At 39.1% G+C, this 13323-nt stretch overlaps 27 non-coding genes across 27 annotated transcripts; 13 read left to right on the top strand and 14 right to left on the bottom strand.

The window, feature by feature from the left end:
* Positions 1–139: 139 nt before the first annotated feature.
* Positions 140–222, bottom strand: TRNAL-CAG (transfer RNA leucine (anticodon CAG)). The gene has a single exon. It is a non-coding gene; the product is annotated as a tRNA-Leu (tRNA).
* Positions 223–960: 738 nt separating this feature from the next.
* Positions 961–1033, top strand: TRNAF-GAA (transfer RNA phenylalanine (anticodon GAA)). The gene has a single exon. It is a non-coding gene; the product is annotated as a tRNA-Phe (tRNA).
* A 577-nt stretch (positions 1034–1610) lies between these two features.
* TRNAL-CAG (transfer RNA leucine (anticodon CAG)) lies at positions 1611–1693 on the bottom strand. Its single transcript has one exon. It is a non-coding gene; the product is annotated as a tRNA-Leu (tRNA).
* A 790-nt stretch (positions 1694–2483) lies between these two features.
* On the bottom strand, positions 2484–2566 carry TRNAL-CAG (transfer RNA leucine (anticodon CAG)). The gene has a single exon. It is a non-coding gene; the product is annotated as a tRNA-Leu (tRNA).
* Positions 2567–2718: 152 nt separating this feature from the next.
* On the top strand, positions 2719–2791 carry TRNAF-GAA (transfer RNA phenylalanine (anticodon GAA)). Its single transcript has one exon. It is a non-coding gene; the product is annotated as a tRNA-Phe (tRNA).
* A 577-nt stretch (positions 2792–3368) lies between these two features.
* TRNAL-CAG (transfer RNA leucine (anticodon CAG)) lies at positions 3369–3451 on the bottom strand. The gene has a single exon. It is a non-coding gene; the product is annotated as a tRNA-Leu (tRNA).
* A 152-nt stretch (positions 3452–3603) lies between these two features.
* TRNAF-GAA (transfer RNA phenylalanine (anticodon GAA)) lies at positions 3604–3676 on the top strand. Its single transcript has one exon. It is a non-coding gene; the product is annotated as a tRNA-Phe (tRNA).
* A 567-nt stretch (positions 3677–4243) lies between these two features.
* TRNAL-CAG (transfer RNA leucine (anticodon CAG)) lies at positions 4244–4326 on the bottom strand. The gene has a single exon. It is a non-coding gene; the product is annotated as a tRNA-Leu (tRNA).
* A 148-nt stretch (positions 4327–4474) lies between these two features.
* TRNAF-GAA (transfer RNA phenylalanine (anticodon GAA)) lies at positions 4475–4547 on the top strand. Its single transcript has one exon. It is a non-coding gene; the product is annotated as a tRNA-Phe (tRNA).
* A 1003-nt stretch (positions 4548–5550) lies between these two features.
* Positions 5551–5633, bottom strand: TRNAL-CAG (transfer RNA leucine (anticodon CAG)). The gene has a single exon. It is a non-coding gene; the product is annotated as a tRNA-Leu (tRNA).
* Positions 5634–5786: 153 nt separating this feature from the next.
* Positions 5787–5859, top strand: TRNAF-GAA (transfer RNA phenylalanine (anticodon GAA)). The gene has a single exon. It is a non-coding gene; the product is annotated as a tRNA-Phe (tRNA).
* Positions 5860–6436: 577 nt separating this feature from the next.
* On the bottom strand, positions 6437–6519 carry TRNAL-CAG (transfer RNA leucine (anticodon CAG)). The gene has a single exon. It is a non-coding gene; the product is annotated as a tRNA-Leu (tRNA).
* Positions 6520–6636: 117 nt separating this feature from the next.
* On the top strand, positions 6637–6709 carry TRNAF-GAA (transfer RNA phenylalanine (anticodon GAA)). Its single transcript has one exon. It is a non-coding gene; the product is annotated as a tRNA-Phe (tRNA).
* A 385-nt stretch (positions 6710–7094) lies between these two features.
* TRNAL-CAG (transfer RNA leucine (anticodon CAG)) lies at positions 7095–7177 on the bottom strand. Its single transcript has one exon. It is a non-coding gene; the product is annotated as a tRNA-Leu (tRNA).
* Positions 7178–7329: 152 nt separating this feature from the next.
* TRNAF-GAA (transfer RNA phenylalanine (anticodon GAA)) lies at positions 7330–7402 on the top strand. The gene has a single exon. It is a non-coding gene; the product is annotated as a tRNA-Phe (tRNA).
* Positions 7403–7979: 577 nt separating this feature from the next.
* On the bottom strand, positions 7980–8062 carry TRNAL-CAG (transfer RNA leucine (anticodon CAG)). The gene has a single exon. It is a non-coding gene; the product is annotated as a tRNA-Leu (tRNA).
* Positions 8063–8179: 117 nt separating this feature from the next.
* On the top strand, positions 8180–8252 carry TRNAF-GAA (transfer RNA phenylalanine (anticodon GAA)). Its single transcript has one exon. It is a non-coding gene; the product is annotated as a tRNA-Phe (tRNA).
* A 385-nt stretch (positions 8253–8637) lies between these two features.
* On the bottom strand, positions 8638–8720 carry TRNAL-CAG (transfer RNA leucine (anticodon CAG)). Its single transcript has one exon. It is a non-coding gene; the product is annotated as a tRNA-Leu (tRNA).
* A 152-nt stretch (positions 8721–8872) lies between these two features.
* Positions 8873–8945, top strand: TRNAF-GAA (transfer RNA phenylalanine (anticodon GAA)). Its single transcript has one exon. It is a non-coding gene; the product is annotated as a tRNA-Phe (tRNA).
* A 577-nt stretch (positions 8946–9522) lies between these two features.
* TRNAL-CAG (transfer RNA leucine (anticodon CAG)) lies at positions 9523–9605 on the bottom strand. The gene has a single exon. It is a non-coding gene; the product is annotated as a tRNA-Leu (tRNA).
* A 152-nt stretch (positions 9606–9757) lies between these two features.
* TRNAF-GAA (transfer RNA phenylalanine (anticodon GAA)) lies at positions 9758–9830 on the top strand. Its single transcript has one exon. It is a non-coding gene; the product is annotated as a tRNA-Phe (tRNA).
* A 567-nt stretch (positions 9831–10397) lies between these two features.
* Positions 10398–10480, bottom strand: TRNAL-CAG (transfer RNA leucine (anticodon CAG)). The gene has a single exon. It is a non-coding gene; the product is annotated as a tRNA-Leu (tRNA).
* Positions 10481–10628: 148 nt separating this feature from the next.
* On the top strand, positions 10629–10701 carry TRNAF-GAA (transfer RNA phenylalanine (anticodon GAA)). The gene has a single exon. It is a non-coding gene; the product is annotated as a tRNA-Phe (tRNA).
* Positions 10702–11704: 1003 nt separating this feature from the next.
* TRNAL-CAG (transfer RNA leucine (anticodon CAG)) lies at positions 11705–11787 on the bottom strand. Its single transcript has one exon. It is a non-coding gene; the product is annotated as a tRNA-Leu (tRNA).
* A 152-nt stretch (positions 11788–11939) lies between these two features.
* Positions 11940–12012, top strand: TRNAF-GAA (transfer RNA phenylalanine (anticodon GAA)). The gene has a single exon. It is a non-coding gene; the product is annotated as a tRNA-Phe (tRNA).
* A 577-nt stretch (positions 12013–12589) lies between these two features.
* Positions 12590–12672, bottom strand: TRNAL-CAG (transfer RNA leucine (anticodon CAG)). Its single transcript has one exon. It is a non-coding gene; the product is annotated as a tRNA-Leu (tRNA).
* Positions 12673–12824: 152 nt separating this feature from the next.
* Positions 12825–12897, top strand: TRNAF-GAA (transfer RNA phenylalanine (anticodon GAA)). Its single transcript has one exon. It is a non-coding gene; the product is annotated as a tRNA-Phe (tRNA).
* Positions 12898–13323: the final 426 nt, after the last annotated feature.

The raw sequence follows: 13323 nt of genomic DNA, 5'->3' as shown, positions 1-13323 counted from the left end.
GGTTAAATACCTCAAAAGCCCCATGTTGCATTGTGGTGAATATAATTTTACAAATCCCGTTAGCATTCCATGCCAGTACAGTGTGTAGTTTTCATTCTGAAATTTTTTGAAGATTTTTAGTCTCTATATAAAAAACATCTGTCAGAAGTGGGATTCGAACCCACGCCTCCAGAGGAGACTGCGACCTGAACGCAGCGCCTTAGACCGCTCGGCCATCCTGACTTTGCTTTGTATTACATCTCCACCAATGCAAAAAAGAAGCCATGCGAGCTGTAAAACCGTTGTTTTAACACATGAAAAAACATCCCTATCGTTCGGGACATTTTACAACACTGTGCCCTGCACCACCATCTGTCAACTAGGTGTATTAGCCGAAATAGCTCAGTTGGGAGAGCGTTAGACTGAAGATCTAAAGGTCCCTGGTTCGATCCCGGGTTTCGTTAGGGACATTTTACAACACTGTGCCCTACACCACCATCTGTCAACTAGTGTTGCTCGCGAATATTCGCAATTCGAATATTATTCGCGAATATCGCATATTCGCGAATTCGCGAATATAGCGCTATATATTCGTAATTACGAATATTGTTTTTTTTTTTTTTTTTTTTTTTTTTTTTTTCTTCACAGTGATCATCCCTCTCTGCTTCCAGCTTGTGTGGTGTAAAGAAGACTGTAATACTACTATGTGAGACTGGCGTGCGAAAATTCGCATATCTAATTTTCGCATATGCGAATTTTCGCACGTGTTAACTTTGCATATGCCAATATTCACTTATGTTAATTTTCGCATTCGCGAATTTCGCATACACGAATATTCGCATATGCGAAAATAAAACTAGGACATAACGAATATGCGAATATTCGCGAATATATGACGAATATTCGTCCATATATTCGCGAATATTCGCGAATTCGAATATGGCCTATGCCGCTCAACACTACTGTCAACTAGGTGTATTAGCCGAAATAGCTCAGTTGGGAGAGCGTTAGACTGAAGATCTAAAGGTCCCTGGTTCGATCCCGGGTTTCGGCAGTTTCCTTATGTCTCAAAATCAACTGAAGTAAGTTAAGTCGTTGATGCGTTTAGAGTTTTAGCAGCTTAGTTAATATACCTCATAGGCACTATTTTGCATTGTGGAGAAAATTGTTTTACATATCCCGTTAGCATTTCATGCCAGTACAGTGTTTGGTTTTCATTTTGAAAATTTTGAAGTTTTTTTTTCTTTATAAAAAGAGACATTTTTACACATGAAAAACCATTCCTATTATTGGGGACATCTTACAATGCTGTGCTCTACACAACCATCTACACAACCATCAATGCACTAAGTGTGTTAGCTGAACTAGCTCTGTTTGGAGAGCGTTTGACTAAATATCCCTGCTTTGATCCTTGGTTTCAGCAGTTTCATTTTAACTCAAAATCCACTAAAGTGAGTTAAATCGTTGATGCGTTTAGAGTTTTGGCAGCTTAGGTAAAATACCTCAAAAGCCCTATGTTGCATTGTGGTGAATATAATTTTACAAATCCCGTTAGCATTCCATGCCAGTACAGTGTGTAGTTTTCATTCTGAAATTTTTTGAAGATTTTTAGTCTCTATATAAAAAACATCTGTCAGAAGTGGGATTCGAACCCACGCCTCCAGAGGAGACTGCGACCTGAACGCAGCGCCTTAGACCGCTCGGCCATCCTGACTTTGCTTTGTATTACACCTCCACCAATGCAAAAAAAAAAGAAGCCATGCGAGCTGTAAAACCGTTGTTTTAACACATGAAAAAACATCCCTATCGTTGGGGACATTTTACCACACTGTGCCCTACACCACCATCTGTCAACTAGGTGTATTAGCCGAAATAGCTCAGTTGGGAGAGCGTTAGACTGAAGATCTACAGGTCCCTGGTTTGATCCCGGGTTTCGGCAGTTTCCTTATGTCTCAAAATCAACTGAAGTAAGTTAAGTCGTTGATGCGTTTAGAGTTTTAGCAGCTTAGTTAATATACCTCATAGGCACTATTTTGCATTGTGGAGAAAATTGTTTTACATATCCCGTTAGCATTTCATGCCAGTACAGTGTTTGGTTTTCATTTTGAAAATTTTGAAGTTTTTTTTTCTTTATAAAAAGAGACATTTTTACACATGAAAAACCATTCCTATTATTGGGGACATCTTACTATGCTGTGCTCTACACAACCATCAATGCACTAAGTGTGTTAGCTGAACTAGCTCTGTTGGGAGAGCGTTTGACTAAATATCCCTGCTTTGATCCTTGGTTTCAGCAGTTTCATTTTAACTCAAAATCCACTAAAGTGAGTTAAATCGTTGATGCGTTTAGAGTTTTGGCAGCTTAGGTAAAATACCTCAAACGCCCTATGTTGCATTGTGGTGAATATAATTTTACAAATCCCGTTAGCATTCCATGCCAGTACAGTGTGTAGTTTTCATTCCGAAATTTTTTGAAGATTTTTAGTCTCTATATAAAAAACATCTGTCAGAAGTGGGATTCGAACCCACGCCTCCAGAGGAGACTGCAACCTGAACGCAGCGCCTTAGACCGCTCGGCCATCCTGACTTTCCTTTGTATTACACCTCCACCAATGCGAAAAAAAAAGAAGCCATGCGAGCTGTAAAACCGTTGTTTTAACACATGAAAAAACATCCCTATCGTTGGGGACATTTTACAACACTGTGCCCTACACCACCATCTGTCAACTAGGTGTTTTAGCCGAAATAGCTCAGTTGGGAGAGCGTTAGACTGAAGATCTAAAGGTCCCTGGTTCGATCCCGGGTTTCGGCAGTTTCCTTATGTCTCAAAATCAACTGAAGTAAGTTAAGTCGTTGATGCGTTTAGAGTTTTAGCAGCTTAGTTAATATACCTCATAGGCACTATTTTGCATTGTGGAGAAAATTGTTTTACATATCCCGTTAGCATTTCATGCCAGTACAGTGTTTGGTTTTCATTTTGAAAATGTTCAAGTTTTTTTTTCTTTATAAAAAGAGACATTTTTACACATGAAAAACCATTCCTATTATTGGGGACATCTTACAATGCTGTGCTCTACACAACCATCTACACAACCATCAATGCACTAAGTGTGTTAGCTGAACTAGCTCTGTTGGGAGAGCGTTTGACTAAATATCCCTGCTTTGATCCTTGGTTTCAGCAGTTTCATTTTAACTCAATATCCACTAAAGTGAGTTAAATCGTTGATGCGTTTAGAGTTTTGGCAGCTTAGGTAAAATACCTCAAAAGCCCTATGTTGCATTGTGGTGAATATAATTTTACAAATCCCGTTAGCATTCCATGCCAGTACAGTGTGTAGTTTTCATTCCGAAATTTTTTGAAGATTTTTAGTCTCTATATAAAAAACATCTGTCAGAAGTGGGATTCGAACCCACGCCTCCAGAGGAGACTGCGACCTGAACGCAGCGCCTTAGACCGCTCGGCCATCCTGACTTTCCTTTGTATTACACCTCCACCAATGCGAAAAAAAAAGAAGCCATGCGAGCTGTAAAACCGTTGTTTTAACACATGAAAAAACATCCCTATCGTTGGGGACATTTTACAACACTGTGCCCTACACCACCATCTGTCAACTAGGTGTATTAGCCGAAATAGCTCAGTTGGGAGAGCGTTAGACTGAAGATCTAAAGGTCCCTGGTTCGGTCCCGGGTTTCGGCAGTTTCCTTATGTCTCAAAATCAACTGAAGTAAGTTAAGTCGTTGATCCGTTTAGAGTTTTAGCAGCTTAGTTAATATTCCTCAAAGGCACTATTTTGCATTGTGGAGAAAATTGTTTTACATATCCGGTTAGCATTTCATGCCAGTACAGTGTTTGGTTTTCATTTTTAAAATTTTGAAGTTTTTTTTTCTTTATAAAAAGAGACATTTTTACACATGAAAAACCATTCCTATTATTGGGGACATCTTACAATGCTGTGCTCTACACAACCATCTACACAACCGTCAATGCACTAAGTGTGTTAGCTGAGCTAGCTCTGTTGGGAGAGCGTTTGACTGCTTTGATCCTTGGTTTCAGCAGTTTCATTTTAACTCAAAATCCACTAAAGTGAGTTAAATCGTTGATGCGTTTAGAGTTTTGGCAGCTTAGGTAAAATACCTCAAAAGCCCTATGTTGCATTGTGGTGAATATAATTTTACAAATCCCGTTAGCATTCCATGCCAGTACAGTGTGTAGTTTTCATTCTGAAATTTTTTGAAGATTTTTAGTCTCTATATAAAAAACATCTGTCAGAAGAGGGATTCGAACCCACGCCTCCAGAGGAGACTGCGACCTGAACGCAGCGCCTTAGACCGCTCGGCCATCCTGACAGTGCTTTGTATTACATCTCCACCAATGCAAAAAAGAAGCCATGCGAGCTGTAAAACCGTTGTTTTAACACGTGAAAAAACATCCCTATCTTTGGGGACATTTTACAACACTGTGCCCTACACCACCATCTGTCAACTAGGTGTATTAGCCGAAATAGCTCAGTTGGGAGAGCGTTAGACTGAAGATCTAAGGGTCCCTGGTTCGATCCCGGGTTTCGGCAGTTTCCTTATGTCTCAAAATCAACTGAAGTAAGTTAAGTCGTTGATGCGTTTAGAGTTTTAGCAGCTTAGTTAATATACCTCAAAGGCACTATTTTGCATTGTGGAGAAAATTGTTTTACATATCCCGTTAGCATTTCATGCCAGTACAGTGTTTGGTTTTCATTTTGAAAATTTTGAAGTAAATTTTTCTTTATAAAAAGAGACATTTTTACACATGAAAAACCATTCCTATTATTGGGGACATCTTACAATGCTGTGCTCTAAACAACCATCTACACAACCATCAATGCACTAAGTGTGTTAGCTGAACTAGCTCTGTTGGGAGAGCGTTTGACTAAATATCCCTGCTTTGATCCTTGGTTTCAGCAGTTTCATTTTAACTCAAAATCCACTAAAGTGAGTTAAATCGTTGATGCGTTTAGAGTTTTGGCAGCTTAGGTAAAATACCTCAAAAGCCCTATGTTGCATTGTGGTGAATATAATTTTACAAATCCCGTTAGCATTCCATGCCAGTACAGTGTGTAGTTTTCATTCTGAAATTTTTTGAAGATTTTTAGTCTCTATATAAAAAACATCTGTCAGAAGTGGGATTTTGAATTTTGAAGTTTTTTTTTCTTTATAAAAAGAGACATTTTTACACATGAAAAACCATTCCTATTATTGGGGACATCTTACAATGCTGTGCTCTACACAACCATCTACACAACCATCAATGCACCAAGTGTGTTAGCTGAACTAGCTCTGTTGGGAGAGCGTTTGACTAAATATCCCTGCTTTGATCCTTGGTTTCAGCAGTTTCATTTTAATTCAAAATCCACTAAAGTGAGTTAAATCGTTGATGCGTTTAGAGTTTTGGCAGCTTAGGTAAAATACCTCAAAAGCCCTATGTTGCATTGTGGTGAATATAATTTTACAAATCCCGTTAGCATTCCATGCCAGTACAGTGTGTAGTTTTCATTCTGAAATTTTTTGAAGATTTTTAGTCTCTATATAAAAAACATCTGTCAGAAGTGGGATTCGAACCCACGCCTCCAGAGGAGACTGCGATCTGAACGCAGCGCCTTAGACCGCTCGGCCATCCTGATTTCCTTTGTATTACACCTCCACCAATGCGAAAAAAAAAAAGAAGCCATGCGAGCTGTAAAACCGTTGTTTTAACACATGAAAAAACATCCCTATCGTTGGGGACATTTTACAACACTGTGCCCTACACCACCATCTGTCAACTAGGTGTATTAGCCGAAATAGCTCAGTTGGGAGAGCGTTAGACTGAAGATCTAAAGGTCCCTGGTTCGATCCCGGGTTTCGGCAGTTTCCTTATGTCTCAAAATCAACTGAAGTAAGTTAAGTCATTGATGCGTTTAGAGTTTTAGCAGCTTAGTTAATATACCTCATAGGCACTATTTTGCATTGTGGAGAAAATTGTTTTACATATCCCGTTAGCATTTCATGCCAGTACAGTGTTTGGTTTTCATTTTGAAAATTTTGAAGTTTTTTTTTCTTTATAAAAAGAGACATTTTTACACATGAAAAACCATTCCTATTATTGGGGACATCTTACAATGCTGTGCTCTACACAACCATCTACACAACCATCAATGCACCAAGTGTGTTAGCTGAACTAGCTCTGTTGGGAGAGCGTTTGACTAAATATCCCTGCTTTGATCCTTGGTTTCAGCAGTTTCATTTTAATTCAAAATCCACTAAAGTGAGTTAAATCGTTGATGCGTTTAGAGTTTTGGCAGCTTAGGTAAAATACCTCAAAAGCCCTATGTTGCATTGTGGTGAATATAATTTTACAAATCCCGTTAGCATTCCATGCCAGTACAGTGTGTAGTTTTCATTCTGAAATTTTTTGAAGATTTTTAGTCTCTATATAAAAATCATCTGTCAGAAGTGGGATTCGAACCCACGCCACCAGAGGAGACTGCGACCTGAACGCAGCGCCTTAGACCGCTCGGCCATCCTGACTTTGCTTTGTATTACAGCTGTAAAACCGTTGTTTTAACACATGAAAAAACATCCCTATCGTTGGGGACATTTTACAACACTGTGCCCTACACCACCATCTGTCAACTAGGTGTATTAGCCGAAATAGCTCAGTTGGGAGAGCGTTAGACTGAAGATCTAAAGGTCCCTGGTTCGATCCAGGGTTTCGGCAGTTTCCTTATGTCTCAAAATCAACTGAAGTAAGTTAAGTCTTTGATGCGTTTAGAGTTTTAGCAGCTTAGTTAATATACCTCATAGGCACTATTTTGCATTGTGGAGAAAATTGTTTTACATATCCCGTTAGCATTTCATGCCAGTACAGTGTTTGGTTTGATCCTTGGTTTCAGCAGTTTCATTTTAACTCAAAATCCACTAAAGTGAGTTAAATCGTTGATGCGTTTAGAGTTTTGGCAGCTTAGGTAAAATACCTCAAACGCCCTATGTTGCATTGTGGTGAATATAATTTTACAAATCCCGTTAGCATTCCATGCCAGTACAGTGTGTAGTTTTCATTCCGAAATTTTTTGAAGATTTTTAGTCTCTATATAAAAAACATCTGTCAGAAGTGGGATTCGAACCCACGCCTCCAGAGGAGACTGCAACCTGAACGCAGCACCTTAGACCGCTCGGCCATCCTGACTTTCCTTTGTATTACACCTCCACCAATGCGAAAAAAAAAGAAGCCATGCTAGCTGTAAAACCGTTGTTTTAACACATGAAAAAACATCCCTATCGTTGGGGACATTTTACAACACTGTGCCCTACACCACCATCTGTCAACTAGGTGTATTAGCCGAAATAGCTCAGTTGGGAGAGCGTTAGACTGAAGATCTAAAGGTCCCTGGTTCGATCCCGGGTTTCGGCAGTTTCCTTATGTCTCAAAATCAACTGAAGTAAGTTAAGTCATTGATGCGTTTAGAGTTTTAGCAGCTTAGTTAATATACCTCATAGGCACTATTTTGCATTGTGGAGAAAATTGTTTTACATATCCCGTTAGCATTTCATGCCAGTACAGTGTTTGGTTTTCATTTTGAAAATTTTGAAGTTTTTTTTTCTTTATAAAAAGAGACATTTTTACACATGAAAAACCATTCCTATTATTGGGGACATCTTACAATGCTGTGCTCTACACAACCATCTACACAACCATCAATGCACCAAGTGTGTTAGCTGAACTAGCTCTGTTGGGAGAGCGTTTGACTAAATATCCCTGCTTTGATCCTTGGTTTCAGCAGTTTCATTTTAATTCAAAATCCACTAAAGTGAGTTAAATCGTTGATGCGTTTAGAGTTTTGGCAGCTTAGGTAAAATACCTCAAAAGCCCTATGTTGCATTGTGGTGAATATAATTTTACAAATCCCGTTAGCATTCCATGCCAGTACAGTGTGTAGTTTTCATTCTGAAATTTTTTGAAGATTTTTAGTCTCTATATAAAAATCATCTGTCAGAAGTGGGATTCGAACCCACGCCACCAGAGGAGACTGCGACCTGAACGCAGCGCCTTAGACCGCTCGGCCATCCTGACTTTGCTTTGTATTACAGCTGTAAAACCGTTGTTTTAACACATGAAAAAACATCCCTATCGTTGGGGACATTTTACAACACTGTGCCCTACACCACCATCTGTCAACTAGGTGTATTAGCCGAAATAGCTCAGTTGGGAGAGCGTTAGACTGAAGATCTAAAGGTCCCTGGTTCGATCCAGGGTTTCGGCAGTTTCCTTATGTCTCAAAATCAACTGAAGTAAGTTAAGTCTTTGATGCGTTTAGAGTTTTAGCAGCTTAGTTAATATACCTCATAGGCACTATTTTGCATTGTGGAGAAAATTGTTTTACATATCCCGTTAGCATTTCATGCCAGTACAGTGTTTGGTTTGATCCTTGGTTTCAGCAGTTTCATTTTAACTCAAAATCCACTAAAGTGAGTTAAATCGTTGATGCGTTTAGAGTTTTGGCAGCTTAGGTAAAATACCTCAAACGCCCTATGTTGCATTGTGGTGAATATAATTTTACAAATCCCGTTAGCATTCCATGCCAGTACAGTGTGTAGTTTTCATTCCGAAATTTTTTGAAGATTTTTAGTCTCTATATAAAAAACATCTGTCAGAAGTGGGATTCGAACCCACGCCTCCAGAGGAGACTGCAACCTGAACGCAGCACCTTAGACCGCTCGGCCATCCTGACTTTCCTTTGTATTACACCTCCACCAATGCGAAAAAAAAAGAAGCCATGCTAGCTGTAAAACCGTTGTTTTAACACATGAAAAAACATCCCTATCGTTGGGGACATTTTACAACACTGTGCCCTACACCACCATCTGTCAACTAGGTGTTTTAGCCGAAATAGCTCAGTTGGGAGAGCGTTAGACTGAAGATCTAAAGGTCCCTGGTTCGATCCCGGGTTTCGGCAGTTTCCTTATGTCTCAAAATCAACTGAAGTAAGTTAAGTCGTTGATGCGTTTAGAGTTTTAGCAGCTTAGTTAATATACCTCATAGGCACTATTTTGCATTGTGGAGAAAATTGTTTTACATATCCCGTTAGCATTTCATGCCAGTACAGTGTTTGGTTTTCATTTTGAAAATTTTCAAGTTTTTTTTTCTTTATAAAAAGAGACATTTTTACACATGAAAAACCATTCCTATTATTGGGGACATCTTACAATGCTGTGCTCTACACAACCATCTACACAACCATCAATGCACTAAGTGTGTTAGCTGAACTAGCTCTGTTGGGAGAGCGTTTGACTAAATATCCCTGCTTTGATCCTTGGTTTCAGCAGTTTCATTTTAACTCAATATCCACTAAAGTGAGTTAAATCGTTGATGCGTTTAGAGTTTTGGCAGCTTAGGTAAAATACCTCAAAAGCCCTATGTTGCATTGTGGTGAATATAATTTTACAAATCCCGTTAGCATTCCATGCCAGTACAGTGTGTAGTTTTCATTCCGAAATTTTTTGAAGATTTTTAGTCTCTATATAAAAAACATCTGTCAGAAGTGGGATTCGAACCCACGCCTCCAGAGGAGACTGCGACCTGAACGCAGCGCCTTAGACCGCTCGGCCATCCTGACTTTCCTTTGTATTACACCTCCACCAATGCGAAAAAAAAAGAAGCCATGCGAGCTGTAAAACCGTTGTTTTAACACATGAAAAAACATCCCTATCGTTGGGGACATTTTACAACACTGTGCCCTACACCACCATCTGTCAACTAGGTGTATTAGCCGAAATAGCTCAGTTGGGAGAGCGTTAGACTGAAGATCTAAAGGTCCCTGGTTCGGTCCCGGGTTTCGGCAGTTTCCTTATGTCTCAAAATCAACTGAAGTAAGTTAAGTCGTTGATGCGTTTAGAGTTTTAGCAGCTTAGTTAATATTCCTCAAAGGCACTATTTTGCATTGTGGAGAAAATTGTTTTACATATCCGGTTAGCATTTCATGCCAGTACAGTGTTTGGTTTTCATTTTTAAAATTTTGAAGTTTTTTTTTCTTTATAAAAAGAGACATTTTTACACATGAAAAACCATTCCTATTATTGGGGACATCTTACAATGCTGTGCTCTACACAACCATCTACACAACCGTCAATGCACTAAGTGTGTTAGCTGAGCTAGCTCTGTTGGGAGAGCGTTTGACTGCTTTGATCCTTGGTTTCAGCAGTTTCATTTTAACTCAAAATCCACTAAAGTGAGTTAAATCGTTGATGCGTTTAGAGTTTTGGCAGCTTAGGTAAAATACCTCAAAAGCCCTATGTTGCATTGTGGTGAATATAATTTTACAAATCCCGTTAGCATTCCATGCCAGTACAGTGTGTAGTTTTCATTCTGAAATTTTTTGAAGATTTTTAGTCTCTATATAAAAAACATCTGTCAGAAGTGGGATTCGAACCCACGCCTCCAGAGGAGACTGCGACCTGAACGCAGCGCCTTAGACCGCTCGGCCATCCTGACAGTGCTTTGTATTACATCTCCACCAATGCAAAAAAGAAGCCATGCGAGCTGTAAAACCGTTGTTTTAACACATGAAAAAACATCCCTATCTTTGGGGACATTTTACAACACTGTGCCCTACACCACCATCTGTCAACTAGGTGTATTAGCCGAAATAGCTCAGTTGGGAGAGCGTTAGACTGAAGATCTAAGGGTCCCTGGTTCGATCCCGGGTTTCGGCAGTTTCCTTATGTCTCAAAATCAACTGAAGTAAGTTAAGTCGTTGATGCGTTTAGAGTTTTAGCAGCTTAGTTAATATACCTCAAAGGCACTATTTTGCATTGTGGAGAAAATTGTTTTACATATCCCGTTAGCATTTCATGCCAGTACAGTGTTTGGTTTTCATTTTGAAAATTTTGAAGTAAATTTTTCTTTATAAAAAGAGACATTTTTACACATGAAAAACCATTCCTATTATTGGGGACATCTTACAATGCTGTGCTCTAAACAACCATCTACACAACCATCAATGCACTAAGTGTGTTAGCTGAACTAGCTCTGTTGGGAGAGCGTTTGACTAAATATCCCTGCTTTGATCCTTGGTTTCAGCAGTTTCATTTTAACTCAAAATCCACTAAAGTGAGTTAAATCGTTGATGCGTTTAGAGTTTTGGCAGCTTAGGTAAAATACCTCAAAAGCCCTATGTTGCATTGTGGTGAATATAATTTTACAAATCCCGTTAGCATTCCATGCCAGTACAGTGTGTAGTTTTCATTCTGAAATTTTTTGAAGATTTTTAGTCTCTATATAAAAAACATCTGTCAGAAGTGGGATTTTGAATTTTGAAGTTTTTTTTTCTTTATAAAAAGAGACATTTTTACACATGAAAAACCATTCCTATTATTGGGGACATCTTACAATGCTGTGCTCTACACAACCATCTACACAACCATCAATGCACCAAGTGTGTTAGCTGAACTAGCTCTGTTGGGAGAGCGTTTGACTAAATATCCCTGCTTTGATCCTTGGTTTCAGCAGTTTCATTTTAATTCAAAATCCACTAAAGTGAGTTAAATCGTTGATGCGTTTAGAGTTTTGGCAGCTTAGGTAAAATACCTCAAAAGCCCTATGTTGCATTGTGGTGAATATAATTTTACAAATCCCGTTAGCATTCCATGCCAGTACAGTGTGTAGTTTTCATTCTGAAATTTTTTGAAGATTTTTAGTCTCTATATAAAAATCATCTGTCAGAAGTGGGATTCGAACCCACGCCTCCAGAGGAGACTGCAACCTGAACGCAGCACCTTAGACCGCTCGGCCATCCTGACTTTCCTTTGTATTACACCTCCACCAATGCGAAAAAAAAAGAAGCCATGCTAGCTGTAAAACCGTTGTTTTAACACATGAAAAAACATCCCTATCGTTGGGGACATTTTACAACACTGTGCCCTACACCACCATCTGTCAACTAGGTGTTTTAGCCGAAATAGCTCAGTTGGGAGAGCGTTAGACTGAAGATCTAAAGGTCCCTGGTTCGATCCCGGGTTTCGGCAGTTTCCTTATGTCTCAAAATCAACTGAAGTAAGTTAAGTCGTTGATGCGTTTAGAGTTTTAGCAGCTTAGTTAATATACCTCATAGGCACTATTTTGCATTGTGGAGAAAATTGTTTTACATATCCCGTTAGCATTTCATGCCAGTACAGTGTTTGGTTTTCATTTTGAAAATTTTCAAGTTTTTTTTTCTTTATAAAAAGAGACATTTTTACACATGAAAAACCATTCCTATTATTGGGGACATCTTACAATGCTGTGCTCTACACAACCATCTACACAACCATCAATGCACTAAGTGTGTTAGCTGAACTAGCTCTGTTGGGAGAGCGTTTGACTAAATATCCCTGCTTTGATCCTTGGTTTCAGCAGTTTCATTTTAACTCAATATCCACTAAAGTGAGTTAAATCGTTGATGCGTTTAGAGTTTTGGCAGCTTAGGTAAAATACCTCAAAAGCCCTATGTTGCATTGTGGTGAATATAATTTTACAAATCCCGTTAGCATTCCATGCCAGTACAGTGTGTAGTTTTCATTCCGAAATTTTTTGAAGATTTTTAGTCTCTATATAAAAAACATCTGTCAGAAGTGGGATTCGAACCCACGCCTCCAGAGGAGACTGCGACCTGAACGCAGCGCCTTAGACCGCTCGGCCATCCTGACTTTCCTTTGTATTACACCTCCACCAATGCGAAAAAAAAAGAAGCCATGCGAGCTGTAAAACCGTTGTTTTAACACATGAAAAAACATCCCTATCGTTGGGGACATTTTACAACACTGTGCCCTACACCACCATCTGTCAACTAGGTGTATTAGCCGAAATAGCTCAGTTGGGAGAGCGTTAGACTGAAGATCTAAAGGTCCCTGGTTCGGTCCCGGGTTTCGGCAGTTTCCTTATGTCTCAAAATCAACTGAAGTAAGTTAAGTCGTTGATGCGTTTAGAGTTTTAGCAGCTTAGTTAATATTCCTCAAAGGCACTATTTTGCATTGTGGAGAAAATTGTTTTACATATCCGGTTAGCATTTCATGCCAGTACAGTGTTTGGTTTTCATTTTTAAAATTTTGAAGTTTTTTTTTCTTTATAAAAAGAGACATTTTTACACATGAAAAACCATTCCTATTATTGGGGACATCTTACAATGCTGTGCTCTACACAACCATCTACACAACCGTCAATGCACTAAGTGTGTTAGCTGAGCTAGCTCTGTTGGGAGAGCGTTTGACTGCTTTGATCCTTGGTTTCAGCAGTTTCATTTTAACTCAAAATCCACTAAAGTGAGTTAAATCGTTGATGCGTTTAGAGTTTTGGCAGCT

Source organism: Hyla sarda, chromosome 1 (assembly GCF_029499605.1).
Source record: "Hyla sarda isolate aHylSar1 chromosome 1, aHylSar1.hap1, whole genome shotgun sequence".
In the NCBI taxonomy this organism is placed as follows: Eukaryota; Metazoa; Chordata; class Amphibia; order Anura; family Hylidae; genus Hyla; species Hyla sarda.
This window is presented reverse-complemented; position numbering and strand designations above follow the sequence as displayed.